The sequence below is a fragment of the Saccopteryx leptura genome, chromosome 3 (assembly GCF_036850995.1).
Source record: "Saccopteryx leptura isolate mSacLep1 chromosome 3, mSacLep1_pri_phased_curated, whole genome shotgun sequence".
Lineage (NCBI taxonomy): Eukaryota > Metazoa > Chordata > Mammalia > Chiroptera > Emballonuridae > Saccopteryx > Saccopteryx leptura.
The window spans coordinates 39398181-39414287 of NC_089505.1; the positions used below are offsets into that span (position 1 = coordinate 39398181).

General features: G+C 37.3%; 1 protein-coding gene across 2 annotated transcripts in view; it reads right to left on the reverse strand.

Moving 5' to 3' along the window:
• NKAIN2 (sodium/potassium transporting ATPase interacting 2) overlaps positions 1 to 16107 on the reverse strand; it is a 1047208-nt gene that overhangs the window by 710685 nt on the left and 320416 nt on the right. The gene's annotated exons all lie outside the window — the stretch shown is intronic.

Sequence of the window (16107 nt, forward strand, 5' to 3'; positions counted from 1 at the left end):
GTGCTCCTCTCACTGACCACCAATGAAAGAGGTGCCCCTTCCGGAAGGGTGGCGGGGGGGGGGCAGATAAATGGCCTCAGGGGGCTGCATGCGGCCCACAGGCCATAGTTTGGGGACCCCTGATCTAACCTCTATATTGCTTTCCTGAAACTAATATAAAATAATATTGAATGTGAATTGTAATTAAAAAAATTTTAATAAAAAAATGTCCCTATGCCTCTCTAGAGATGAGAGATTCAAATCTCTTCCATGTGTCTCTCTATGCCCAACTACACTGGCATGCTATAGTCTTGACTCGAGACTTCTTGATCATAATCTGCCAGCCACAGTGACAGAGGCACACTGATGCATATGCCCTTGTCCCTGCTGGGTTGCCATCACTATTAATATAACTTGCTTGATGCTACCTTTAGTCCCTTCTAGCCAAACCAAGCAACCTCTCTGGCCCCAGTGGCTCAGCAGATTAGACCAGACCAACACTGCTATCAACCAATCCTCTGCCACAAGAGCTCCTCAGAAAGGCAAACACTTCCTGCCCCTGTACTATGAGTTGGTTTTTCTTGCTTACACACTTATAGGTGTCTGAGTTGCTGTACTGTGGCTACACAGTAGCTTCACTACACTGTCCTGCTACGTCAGACTTTATTCTCTCCAGAGACCATTCCCTTGTCTGTAGCCTTGATTTTTCCTCAGAACCGCACAAGCACAGTTCATCAGATATGTTTGTACATATCCAAACTTCAACTGCAGACAGAAGTCACATCTCCTCCACTGCCAGAGGGGCCTAGTTTCCATGCTAATAGATGCCTCTAAGTGGGATGTGAGGAGGAAGTGTTGCTTATCCCTACACACTAGCTGCATGTCACAGCTCAGGGTCAGTGGGATTCCCTGTTACAACAGAACTGCTAGCGGCTTCCTTTGGCTATTGTGGATTAATGCTGTGCAATAATTATAAAACATAGTAGAGATAAGAAATAATCTCATTTAGGACAAAATTAATTTCTCAGGTTGATCATTAGTGTGAGCACTGTATTTATTCACAAATCTCCACTACTATATTTTCTTCCCTTTATCTAGGGAATTAAAAAAATAAAGTAAATTATATTTTCTTAATATTAATAAAATATATTTATATTATATACAGATATGCATAGAGATAAATTTTGGAAATTTAGAAAATATATATAAATATTAAGAAAATGTAAAATATTTATAATATTCTTCTAATCCCTATGTAATTATTGAAAAAAGATATCTCATCCTTAATTTGAGATGAAAAAATATAGAAACATAAATACATGCCATTCTTGATTAGAAAAATTCAAATGACCATTTAATTTGAACTGTTATAACATTGAAATATCATTTTCTATCATCTACAAACACCTGAGCAACACAGAGAGAGCATTTCTTAAAATTCAGGCCATATGAAATGACTGTATCAGAGTTCATATTTAATTCAATGGTTTTTCTATGAGGATGGTGAATCCCAACTTCAGCAGATGTGAAAACATTCCTTCATGCTTTATATTACTACATCTGAAGAAGAGAGGAGATTAGGAAGGTGAACAGGTAAGTTATAGAGTTTAGATGTTTGTTTTTTTTAGCTCATGATATGACTAAAAAAGGAGAGAGAGCCTTAGATCATCTCTACTTTTTTATTATTCCATTTTAAAAGTAAAAAAATTATTTGATGCCTCATAGGCAATGAATATCTGTTTTTTTTAAAAAAGTAATGTAATGATTTCTATAATTCTACAATTATTCCATTTAATAGCTGCCATTCAAATACATTTAAAGTCACTACTGGAAAAATAATTGCATGACTTACAGACTCAGACATTCATTAGCTCTATGATAACATTTCCCAGATAGTTCTAATGAGCTTACATTACTGAAGATACTGATAGTAAAATGCTGTTAAGTATTATTAGACCCTAGGAGACAATGCAGCCTTATTCATTCGTACTACATGAGACAGCTCTGTACTTCAAATTCTTTCATTGTTTTTTTTCCAAAAAAATGAATGTGAACATATACAAACTCTTCAAAATAAATCCCATGTGTTGGTAATGTTTAGAAAAATCCTTTTATTTTGATCCACATTATATAATATTTTTCAGGTAATCAAACTGCTCTATAGATTATATTATATAACATTACTCATTGTGGGACCAAAAGCAAAGTCTGATTCTTTTTCACTTGTCTTTCTATGTACCTGGACAAGTTCTCTTCTATGAGTGAGGGAAGAAAACTTTTCCCTTCTTCCCTTCACAGTTCTTTGCTTGGCCTAATAGTTACATAGACATAAAACAGATTAACAAGAGACTGAAAGATATGACACTCAAAGATATGACCAAAGCTGGATGCTTTCATATCTTTTTGACAAAGAAACAATTACTTGTGAAGATTTGACAGAACAAAGGGGTTTGGGGTTGGGGTAGCAAATTAATGGATTAGTAACAAAGTTAATTTAAACAGTTTTTTGGATCATGAAGACCTTAAATTCCCTCTCTCTCTGGCAATAAGGATGGCACTCACCCTTGTGGTATACAGAGCATACCTTCACATGGGCGATTTATTTCCTGCTTGCAGGGGGACAGAGAAGGGTTGAAATGTCCTTCTTGTAGGGCTGTTTCTTAACCCTTAGAGTAGTGAGTTTTTTTCATGCTCTCTGACCTCCAGGAGTGAAGTTTTTTTTTTCAAAAAATGAAGTTAGTTCCAGTTCCAGTTTTATTAAATTAAAATCATGTTTGTTTAACAACCAATTTATGGAAACAAGAAGATACATTTGACTTTTTTTAATATTGCCTTATACATTTTTAAAATAAATCGATCGTACTCTGGATGGTCAGGAGGCATGAGGACATACATTAACGTTCGTACTACTCAAAGGGTTAATTAAAAGTAACTTTGATTCAAAATAACTAATATGCAAAAGAGGCATATTTTAGGATGACACATTCTGCTCCCCTTCACATATACGAACAATTTTGATGACTAACACTTTATATTATTTTTATTTTACAGATACATAACGTAATAATTTTTATTTCTTCAAGTCATAACAAATTTACATAGTTTCAGGAGTAGAACTTAAGTCCACAGTTCCAAACTACTTTCTGTTTTCATAGCTCCAGGTCACATAATGTTACTAGGCAATGTGCAGAGTTCTGCAGATACTGACTGACCATAAAAAAAAAAAAAAAAAAAAAAAAGATGCTTTGATCACATGTTTGGACTAGCACTGTTAGGTCTATCATAAGGAAAACAAAAACAACAAGGCAGCCCTCCCTACCAATACTCTAGAAAAACAAGAGTTTCATATTTGAAACAATTAGAGACTATTAAGCAAGGACTGTTTAGATGCTCTATTTCATTTTTCCAGTTGCATTACATGATGTTTTAAAAGGAGAAATCAATGCAATGCGAGAGTTTAAGGTTTAAGGGTTCTTTGAAGAAGCATATTGCATTTACAAAAGAGGACATGCTTCAGGGAATTGCCCTGTGCACAAAGTCCCATGCTTCATTTGAGTATCACCATAGATCAATGCAGATGGATCTAAAACAGAAACATTAGTTCACCGACTCACTTAAGAAAGTGCTTTGTGTTGTAATCACAGTGTTCCCTCTTGGGATATCTGACCACCACTCACCCAGAGTCACCCACCTCCAGGCTCTATTTCATTTAGCATGTCACATTAATTTACCTTTTGGACCATACCATTTCCAGTTTCCATAAAAGGGTAACACGTTCTGACATCTTCAACATCCAAACAACTGGCCCTTCATTTCTGATGGGAGCTAGAGCTTGGAATGAAGTTAATTTGACAGACTCAGGTATGAGGTGCTCAGCCATGACAAATGACAAAAAGCATAGGCCTAGGATTCTTCATGGCCAGAAAGACCGTGGAAACTGGTGACCCACATGGACTGTACCAGTGACGTGGCAGCATTCCCATGCTCCCTACTGTGTTTTTCTGATCCTGTGCCTGAGCACCTCCATTTCCTAGGCTGCGTTCCTTCTCCACTCTACCCAGTAAATCCTCCTACCTAGGCGAATGCCAAGTTTCTTTGTTTAAGTTGGATGCTATACTGAAATTTGGCAAAATTTCTTGGTACAAGTTTTGCCACCAGCCTGTATCCTGAATGCTGAGCCATCCTTTGAATACTGTCCTTGCTTACTTTAATATCTTACTAGTGACAGTGTCTGGATTTGGGACTCGGGAAGTTTTGCTCTACAGAGCCCATTTCAACTTGCCTGGTGGCTCTATCTGTGCCCAACTTTCTTTAGTCATTGTCTTGCCTCGATGTGTAGGTTTCTGCCCAGCTTACTTGTCCACATTTGGGACCAGTGCTTGAGGACTCACCAGACCTTACTCTCAGCTCAACTTGACTCACCCTAAGTTAGCTACTTACTTTTGATACATGTGCCCACATGCAGCACTAAGTTATTGTCCCAGGATACTCAATTATATCCTTGTTTACATCCCATCCCAAGTGCTCTCATCTCATGACACTTAAACACATTTTAGCTATATCACAACAAACTGAAAAGGCAGGCTGGTTCTTTAGTCCTGATGGAGTAAAATAGATAAAAAATAAATAATGCTATGTCAAGAAGCATAACAAGAAAGTAACAGAAATGATGACACCTGAAATTCTGTGCCCAGCAATAATCTAGCTAGCTGTATATTTGGGATTTGGGGGAGTAAATATTCTTGGAGCCATTATCCTTAAATGATAATATTTTCCCTGTCCAGCTCACTACCTAAAATGGAATGGTGACCCATAGATCCTGATTGGGTCTCAGTCTGAGGTCAGATCCTCCCAGCACTCTTCCTCTAGAATTTGTCAGATCTTTAGAGATCACCAACTTTCAGAGATAACCATTATTTTTTTTTAGACTTCTAGAAGTCCTGTATACCTTCATGTCTAAGTGGCCATCTTAGGGAACCTATAATACCAACCTTAAAGTCTACTAGATCAATTCTCCCTAGCCTTGGCATTTTCTACTCATTGCCATTTTGAAATACATGAATATGGTTTTCCTATCTGTATGGACAGTAGTCACGGCAGTCGTGGCCATTCACATGCAGGTTCTCATTCGATTTCGGCAGATATATAAAGAAACAGTGGAGCCAAAAAATGGTGAGCCATCCTTTATTCAAGTCTCATATCAGCTAACGAGAAACACACAGGGACAAAACAATTCCCTCTTCATTCAGAGCTCACAAAGCCACTGACATATTCTCCGGTTCCACAACCAGGACAATTTTCTCCAGTTTCTCCTAGAATCAAAGGTCTCACCAGTCCCAAAGCCCCTCACCTCTGGTTCCCCAGCTTCTCCTTTGGCACTCTGCCTTCTCTCTGCTCTCATTCTGCAAAAAAGGCTTTTCTCTCTCTTTTTCCCTGCCATCTTGGCTTTCTTCTCCTTCTCCTTCTCTCTTTTTAAAACTTTTCTGACGCCAAAATCTCTCCTTCAGTGCACATTAACATAATAATGACCCTTCCCAAGCAGGAAGGCAATTAGCAATTTCACAGATCACATACCTGGCGCTGCCCAGCACCAATTTTAACAATAAAAGTGAGCAAATTCAACACAAATTTTAGAAACTAATTTCCCAACACTATCCATTTGGGGAGTATTATATAATAATTAAAAATTGGTATCAAGATAGACCTCGTTGTATCAATGGGGGTGTCAATGTAAGAAACTTCCAAACCCATAAGAAATTTTATGAATTTATTTGAGCCAAACTGTCTACAATTACCAGAAAGCAAAGTCTCAACAGATTGAGAAAGTGCTCCAGAAAATGGCAGCTTTACCACTTATTTTATACAGTAGAGTGAAAGGGGAAGTTGAAAGGAAGTCACATGAAACTGATTGGTAATACACTAGGGAGGCCCCAGAAAGTAAAGCTAGACAGGGGTAGGGTCTTTCTGGGATTGGATAAAAAGTAAAAATGTTTATACTGAAACTTCTTTTACATAGGAGGTCATAATGTAGTTAAAAGTTAATTAACATGACAATAACAACAATGAGGGGGTTCCTTGGTTCCTGCTTTGGTGGGATGTCTGCTCTGAGGGGGGCAGGAAAAGAAGATGACCCTTACATTTCAAAGGCATGTTATCAGGTACCACAGTACAGTTATTGTAGATGCAAAAGACAACAGAAGGGCTCCATTAAGGAAAACATTGACCTTTGGTAGAAAAAAATACCATCCTAGGATATGGCCACTCACCATGAACTGGTTTTAGATTTAAAGTTTTAATATCAGACTATCCTATGTGGTTACTTTAGGTCTCTGAGTTTGTAAGACCACCATGAAGGCTTTCGCTGGGCTTGTATGACTCATTATGTGGCCCCTTTTTTGTCCATAAGGGGAAAAACTGAGTTAAAATTGAGCAAGTCTACTGGACCAGTCAATAATTCATTCAGGTATAAATCTGCCATCCTCTTCCTGTATTTTGCCTGCACCCCAAATGCCAACAGCAGCCAGCCTCTTTGTGCTCCTTTGCCTCAGGGAAGAATTGTGATAATGAGCAGAAAGCAGAAGTTTCAATCAATGAGCCAAAGAATAGTGTGTGTGTGTGTGTGTGTGTGTGTGTGTGTGTGTGTGTGTGTGTGTGTGTATGTTACTGGGATGGTGTTACTGAGGGCAGTTAGAGAAAGAGAGATGATTCTAGAAGATAAGTAACAGGCCAGAAGTCCAAGTAACCCACACCTATTACAGGTTCTCAGCTGAGTAGACTGGTTCCTTTCAAAAAAGCAAAACTAATTTAAATTATCATGTTGTCACATCAACATCCACATAGAAGAGATTTTTTATTTTCATATTCTTTAGAAACAGCACATGAGGTAAAGATAGGGAAGAAAATCTTTTTTAGTCCTTACATTGATACAATCACATCTTTAAAAAAGAGTTGTGTTTCTATTTATAGATGTATATTGACATTAACATAAACTATTCTATTTGCTGCTGAATATTTTACCATTTGAAGATTTTGAGAAATGTGTGTCTACTGACTCTTTGTAAACACTTGGCATTAAATAAGTTTTAAATTCAATATATTTTAATGATAGAATTTCCACGTATATATTTGAAAGGAAAAAGTAAATTTTATGTATCTGTATTTATTTTCAAACATGATAAAACTACTTTTTCAAAAGAACAGTATCTTCCAAACCATTTTCCTTCTATATAAACTTTGATAATAGTATTCTATTCACATTTAAATTGCATTCTAACTTCATTACTTGCCTTGCATACACTTTCAACAATCTGTTAATTCAAAGAAGCACTGAAGCATCCCTTTATGTCTCAAGGATCAGGAAATTTTATGAGAAACAATAAGTGGCTTTGTCAGGAAGTGAATGAGGAAGAAACTTTTTGCAGTAAGGAATAAACCATGTTCAATATTAGCCTGTAAAAGAACATTTCTTTAACTTGCACTTGATTTAAAATCCAATCAACAAAATATAGGTCTTTAAAAATCAAGATGTCTCTTCTAGAAGATGATCAGTACTCTAGAAATCAGCAAATATTGGTAGTAATTGATCATTTAACACAACTGAAATTCAAATCAAAACAAATGAGAATTTGCTCTGGAAAAGTAATCCAGTAATGTGTAAATTCCACACAAGGGCTTTAACCCAGGTTCCAGGATCAACACTATTGACATTTTGGGTTGGAGAGCTCTTTCTTGTTGTGGCCTACCCTGTGCATTATAGGGTATATAACAGTATTTCTGCTCTCTACCCACAGGATGCCAGTAGGCCCTCCCATTTTCTCTTTTCTTCTCCCCTCTCTCATCCCCTCACACATTCTGTGACAGTCAATAAAGTTTCCAAACCATGTTAAATGTCCCCTGGAGGCAAAATTCCTTCCACCCTCATCTACCCATAGAACCACTGTTAAAATCTCACTAATCTCATTTTCTTCTAGCTACCTTCTCAATGGCATTTCCTTCATATAGCTATTTACTGAGCAAGAACATATTTAAGGTTTAATGTTTATAAAAATAAAAAGGTGCAAAGGCAGAATGGTTTGCTTATATTGGTAGCTGTAACTAAGGAATGTGGCAAATTTAATGCCATGGATGTTATTTGGATTTCTTCCAATTTAAAGAAAGTGTAATTTGGTGAGTAAAGAATGTCTATACTTTGGGGTTAGGCACCCGTAAGGCCAGGAGCCCCTGCCATCGTGGCCATTCACATGCAGGTTCTCACTGAATTCGGGCAGACAGTAAAGGAACAGTGGACTCAAAGGATGATGGGACATTCTGTTTATTGGTGCCTCACAAGACAAGCAAGCCACAAGAAAAGCCAAGGGAAAAGCAGAAAACCTGCTTTTTCCAGGGAGGGGAAAAAAAAGAAATTCTATAGCACCTCTCAGTGATGGGGGCAGAGTCTCCCTTCCAGTAAACATTAGCAAGACAATGGCCCTTCTCAAGCAGGAAGGCAACCTGCAACCTCACAGACCACTATATCTGGCTGCCCAGCCCCCAGTGCAAACTATAAGTGAGCAAATATATACATCATATTTACAAACTTATTTGACGAACAATCTAAATTCAAATTTCATTTTTAACATATAGAAGCTACGTAACTGTAATTAAGTTACTTAAATTTGACATCTCTAGTCTTTATACTAAAAAAATGAAGATAACGCTATTTCTATTTTGTATGATTGTAGTAATTGAATGGGATCACATCCCTAAAGGACATGCACATAATAGACAATTCATTATCTTGTTCATATAAACTATAAAAATATCATTCATTATATGTGTTGGTTTTTTATTTAAATAGTATTTTTTAGCTTTTTAATTTTTTTCTTCTTTTCCAAGTGAGAGAAGAGATGGAGAAACAGATTCCCACATATGCCTATCTGGGATCCACCTGGCAACCCGTCTGAGGCCAATGCTTTACTCATCTGTGGCCATGCTCGCAATCAAGCTATTTTTAGCACCTGAGGTGGAGGCTCCATGGAGCCACCCTAAGCACTGAGGGCCGATATGCTCAAAGCAAATTGAGCCATGGTATGGAAGGAAAATTGGGGGACAGGGAAAGATGGAGAAGCAGATGGTCACTTCTCCAGTGTGCCCTGACTAGGAATCGAACCCATGAAATCCACAGACCAGGCCAACACTCTACCACTGAGCCAACTGGCCAGGGCCACTTTTCAATAATTAAACTAGGATTATATCATTTCAAGTATCCTCTGGTACTCTAAAAAGTGAAATTTACATTTATTCAGTTTGCCTTCATGATGAAACAAGGCAATAGGATAAGGATAACTTTTGCTATTACTTCATCCTTTATCTCCAAGAATCTGTCTGTGTTCTTTACAAACATAATAATCAAGGAGAAATTACATTTTTTTCCTGTTAAAACAACTTCTTTCACCTCACTAAACAATTAATTAGATTGTCATTTTCTAAAAAACGATCCTGAAACCCATTCCACCTCAGCAGTTTTTTGAATCCAATGAAATGTATATTATTGAGATTAACCAGATATAGAGTGGGATATATCATTTAGTATTTTACTTCAATAGGAATCACACTGGACACACTCTATTTTGTGTACAACACTTGCATCTGATGAGGCATTCCTCACATAGAGAAATTCAAATAAAGTCTGATACTTTTCCTCCAGGATGGTATATTTATTGCATATTAATATGAAAATTTATGCTTCATAATTCTTACTTTGCATTAAAAAAGGAAATTTGAATAAATGCATACAACTGTCAGAAAATAATTAACCAATGTAAATATACATAAAGACAACCTGGTTATCTTTTCCAGGATACAAGAATGCCCCACCTTGATAAAATATTCCCCTCTTCTTTCTTTTTTTTTCAATTTTTTTTATTTATTCATTTTAGAGAGGAGAGGGAGAGACAGAGAGAGAGAGAGAGAGAGAGAGAGAGAGAGAGAAGGGGGGAGGAGCTGGAAGCATCAATTCCCATATGTGCCTTGACCAGGCAAGCCCAGGGTTTCGAACCGGCGACCTCAGCATTTCCAGGTCGACGCTTTATCCACTGCGCCACCACAGATCAGGCACTCCCTCTTCTTTCAGTAGGCTAAAATGCCCTAGAATCCCCTTGATCTCATTCCACTCAATCTAATCATTCTTCACTTTGGGGTGATTAATTCAGGGGAAAAAATTGCTAATATAGTCCATCCTTCAGCCAGATTGAGACACTGTCAATTCATATCCAAGCTATCAGGTCTCAGCTTAAATGTTAGCTCCACAAGACACTTTTTGCTGACCTTGCCAACCAGAGTAATTAGTTCCTTCTATATTCAGATCCCTTTTACTCTATAGTTTTCCTTGTATACATTTTGCACAACATATATTAATGTTTAGAAAAATTAGCTTCCAAACAACCATGGCTATGACTTATTGTTGGGTCAGCATTTTTAGGTGTAGAATTATTAACTTCTCAATAGTTCCAAAGTAAGGTCAGGCTGCTGCCTCACCTAGCATTACTGTCCACAATTCTGGTTTAAGGAGATATGCTTGCCAATTGTAGATAGCTAACAAAAAACTGAGTGATCAGGTCACTTATGAATGAGCTTCAACTCCAGCAAAAGCAAAAATGGCAGGCTAATTTTAATCTGTAGTTCTAATTTGGAGAACTTTTTAGTTGGTTAAAAATAAAATTCACATTTCAGCTTATGTTTAAGTTAAATTATTGCTTATATACTAGAAGAAAAACAAGAGATAACATCACCTAAATACTTGTGCTGTTGTTTAACTTGGAGGTTTCTATAATCTCAAGTATAATTACCAATACACTAAAACACACTTTCTTAGGTAGTTGTCAGGGATTTCCTCTGTGTTTACTAAATCATGTTCAGTTCAACAAACATTTAATGAAAATCTTAACACGAGTGAGAAACTGCTCCAGGTGCTGGGCTAAAAGCTCAGTGAAGAAAACAGACACATAATAATAGATTATTTTAGTAATATCATATAAGTGAAATGTCAAGAACAAAAAAATTATCTGCAGCCAATCTGAAGTTCAGTGAAAATCTCCTGGAGAAGATAAATATGGCTTAAGACTTTTTAAGAAGTAGTATTTTCAGAAATAATATGATCAGGCCCTGGCTGGTTGGCTCAGTGGTTGAGCGTCGGCCTGGCGTGCAGGAGTCCCAGGTTCGATTCCCGGCCAGGGCACACAGGAAAAGCGCCCATCTGCTTCTCCACCCCTCCCTCTCTCCTTCCTCTCTGTCTCTCTCTTCCCTTCTCACAGCCAAGGCTCCATTGGAGCAAAGTTGGCCCAGGTGCTGAGGATGGCTCTGTGGCCTCTGCCTCAGGTGCTAGAATGGCTCTGGTTGCAACAGAGCAACACCCCAGATGGGCAGAGCATCGCCCACTGGTGGGCATGCTGGGTGGATCCCTGTTGGGTGCATGTGGGAGTCTGTCTGACTACCTCCCCGTTTCTAACTTCAGAAAAATACAAAAAAAAAAAAGAGAGAGAGAGAGAAAAAAAGAAATACTATGATCAAAGCTGTAGGACAGCATGGTGTAACTAAAAACAATTTGGAATTAGGAGAGCCTCAGTGTAAAGGGTGAGGACCCAGAACAGAGAGGTCTGTAGAGCAACTCATGGACTCGATCATTATAACCTCAAAGTAGCATGATTTAAGGTGTGTATCACTTTAAGAGAGAACTTTCCCAATTAGGCCACAGAATGGCCAGACAGATTTCAGCAAGCTAAAGGAAGAGAAGGAAATGACTATTCTTTGACAGTTTCATTTTGTTGATAATGTTAGGTTATCCTGTATCATTTTAGAGAATATCACATAATAAAACTGCAATGGAAATCCTATAGTTGTAGTATTTTGCCTCAGTTCTTGGCAATCAAATGGTGCAGATAGATGCTGTAATTACTTATTCATGTGAACACTGTTATTCACTTCATTAGATCAATGTTTTCATTTTCCAAGGTTTTCCTACGGTTCTGCTTTCCACTCTGTGCTCCCAGTTCACAGAGGAATAATGAGTCTGATCTTCCTAGGTTAATAAGATACTCTCCCATGTCAGTCACAGCAGAGATTCCTGGGCCCAAGGATATTCACAAATATACTATCACATGTGTGCATGAATGCAAAGACAATGCAACTTTAGATTTTGATTTCCAACCATTAGCACAGCTGTCATAACAGTATGTTTAACAGTACCCAAAGGAGTGAGTGAGCTTGATGTTTAATGCAAACCAGCTCATTGAAAAATAGGATTGCTTCATATTATATTACAAAGCAATAAAATAAAAAAGGAGTCCCTAGGGAGATATGTAATGTATATTCATAAAGTTTGTCTTATAGGGGGTTATATACTTACTAAGGTAAGTAGAGTACAGTATTAGAAAAATTCTACTAATTCCATCAAACTTATGTAGAATATGAAATACATTTGAGTATAATTTGAATATGTATTATATGAAAATTAAGCTGCCAAGGAGAGCAAAATTCGCATTGCTAAAGATGATTCTATACCAGTATATTTTGAAAGGTGGTATAGATTTTTAAAATAATGTAGTTAAACTAACATTTAATTAAATGTAAATACATTTAAGTTATATATAAAATTTTAAGTTAGATCTATCAGTCTTATGTGGATTTAGAATGCATTACAAGGTTATATGTAGATCCCTACTCAATTGTGAAATGCATAGCTCTTAGTCATGAGGCAAACAACCAATATTTACAGAATTAGATTAAATGAATTGTATTGATGTGTCTGAACATTACCTAAACAGGTTAAAAATTCAAAATCATCTAGCCAGCATGTTCTTGTATTCTATACAATGACAATTTTTCATATTATTGTTGGGTTGGTATAACATCTTAAAGGTCAGTAGTTTTTTCACCACACTGATCACCTGGGACTACTTCTGAAGAAGAATCACTAAATTATTCATCCTACTTGTTATAATAATGCTATTTCTATGGACTGAATGTTTGTGTTTCCTAAAATTTGTATGTTAAAGTCCTAATTCTCAATCGATGGATGTGAGTTAGAGGCCATTGGGAGGTAATTGCATTTGAATGGCCATGCAGGTGGAGCCCCCACAATAAGGTTGGTGTCCTTATAAGAAAGGGATGAAGGGATGAAGGACCTAAAGAAAAAGAAGACAGATCTCTCTCTCTCTTTCTCTCTCTCTCTTTCCCATGTGATAGAGCAAGACAGCAGCTCTCTTAAAACCAGGAATAAGGGCCCTGGCCGGTTGATCAGTGGTAGACTGTCGGCCTGGTGTGCAGAAGTCCCGGGTTCAATTCCCGGCCAGGGCACACAGGAGAGGCGCCCATCTGCTTCTCTACCCCTCCCCCTCTCCTTCCTCTCTGTCTCTCTCTTCCCCTCCCGCAGCCAAGGCTCCATTGGAGCAAGGATGGCCCGGGCCCTGGGGATGGCTCCTTGGCCTCTGCCCCAGGCGCTAGAGTGGCTCTGGTCACAACATAGTGATGCCCCGGAGGGGCAGAGCATCGCCCCCTGGTGGGCAGAGCCTCGCCCCTCGTGGACGTGCAGGGTGGATCCCGGTCGGGCGCATGCGGGCGTCTGTCTGTCTCTCCCTGTTTCCAACTTCAGAAAAATACAAAAAAATAAAATAAAATAAAAAATAAAACCAGGAATAAGGTCCCAATTAAGAACTTGAATATTCTGGCTTCCTAATCTTGGAGTTAGAGCCTCCTTCTCTAATAAATAAATAAAAAATAAATGTTTGTTGTTCAAGCCACCTAATCTATGAAATTCTGTTATAGCAACATGAACTGAATAACACACTTTAAGTAGGTTTTTAATGTCTCATTTCTACATAACAGTAAATGGGAAGTTAAGACAGTAAAGTTCATAGTTGCACACTTAGCAAATAGAGATAAGAGTCTGGAACTTTGTAATTCTAACTATAAAGTAAATATAAAATGTATTATAAAATAAAGATACGGCTCATAATTGTATAGCAGGTATAGAAAGATCACTATGTAACAGAGGAATGAGCTAGTTCATCTACTGAAGAGTTTAAGAAGGTATAAAGCTTTGAACTAGGTCTGTTTGATTCCAGAAGTTGAGTTCCTAACTGTATAATGATATAAACAAGGTTAATATATAATGGCTGGGTGGACATAAGCATCAAATAGTTCTTTTGAGTTGAGACCTAAAGAACTAAAGGCGAAACAATAAAGAACATGAGACATGTAACTGTGTGATTAGAAAACGGTTCCAGCGGTTCTCCGTTAAACCTCAAATTCTAAGAAAGCTCTCAAATCTGATCTGTGATCTTTTTAAATCTCTGGTATTATTTTCAGTGTTCATTAAAAAAGTAAAAATGAAAAAGGAGAAGAAGAAGGAAATAAAGAAGAACACCTAACATAGGGTTCTGTATATTTTTTAATCTCATGATTGTTCTAAGAACCATGCAAAGACAATTTCTAGAGAGTAAGAAACATTAAAATCACAATTAATAGACCAATGTTTTATCTCAAATATTAACTAAAAAAATGTTCCAGAACCAGGATAAGAAATGAGGCTTAAAGGAGATACAAAATAAGGCTCTGATCCTCAAACAGTTTTTTAATCTATATGAGGAAATGAATCCTAAGTATTTGAAACAACTAGAAAATAAATCTTTAGTTCTCTGATAGAGTGTTAAGTGATAGAGCATGAGCAGAAATAAAAGGTACTATAAATATTCACAGGAGGAGAAGAGAAATATTTCTTAAGGCTGTGTTGGTAGTGGTACCGCATGACAGACTTGCATCATGGTTTTTCTGGAATGGGCTGAGATCATCTACAGCTCTGTCCAGACAGAATAAAGTATGAGGGAGATAAAACTCAGTTCCATTTATCAAGTGACTTCCTTGTCAGTTGAAGTCAGGTCCCTAAAATCACATAAACATTGATTTTGGTATTTCAAATCCTTTCTTCTAGACAAGAAAACAAATGATGCTAAAAACAATTATTTTCCTCGATATTCTGTCCTCTCGATGTGTTTACACGAGATGCCTTCTGCAATAAAGCAGGACGAGGCTGCAGGAGTTCTCCTCTGAAGAGCTATAGCCACCTTCTTTATACATTTCTGCACGTCCCTATTCTTTAGGGTGCTTAGAGATGGAGAGAAAGAATACAATCAATATTCACATCTTATATATTTTGCTAGACCCATGGTGTTTATATGAAACTTCATTTATTAAACAGGTATACCAAAGTATACATATTTTTGAATCCTGAAAAAGTTTGAATGCTATCTCCTCCTCCCCAAACTGTCTACTTAAAAGACTACACTAAATATGTAGTGTAGTGTATTGAATATGTTAACAATAATAACATCTATTGAAGGCTATGAACTAGGTGCTATTTTAGTTACTATGCCATCTATCACTTTATTTAACTCTCGTAACAACCCCAGGCAGTAGCAGTGAAGCATCTTGCTCAAGACCACACATCTAGCAAGTAGCAGGTCCTGGACGTGACCCTAGGTAGTGTGGCTTTAGAGTTTTTACACTTACACTACCCTAGTTACCCCAATTATCTTGGCAGCATCATTACAACAATAAGCTGCTCATCTGAAACTGTAGCAGGATCAAATTCCTCTTGGCCTGAGACTATTCAAATATATTTCTACTCTTATATCTATCCATGTTTCCATAGACATATATACTAAATAAAACTTGAATTTGTAGATTTGAAGGGGGACTTTTGATGATTTTAAGTAAGTTTTATTTTAAAAAAGTGCCCAGAGGGAATCATGCAGCCAAGATCTAAACAACATTTATAACATTTAAGAGATGAGAATGAGGGACTATAAGACTTTACAGTTCATACTGGCAGGAAGCCGCAAGCAATGATGATAAAACAAAATGATGCAAATTTAAGTAGATTAAATAGAGAGAAAAATCAGTGTGTTGGGGTTGTGTGTGGAATCTTTAATCAAGCCAAAGTGCTGAAGACAAAAGAGGTTGATAATGTGGAAATGGTTAAAGTTTCATATCTACTGAAATCAGCCCAATTCAGGTGATTTTTTTTTTCAGTTCTATCTCATAATAACTTACTCTGGCAGGACTGAGACAAACTGTAAGTGCAAAATTTTATTT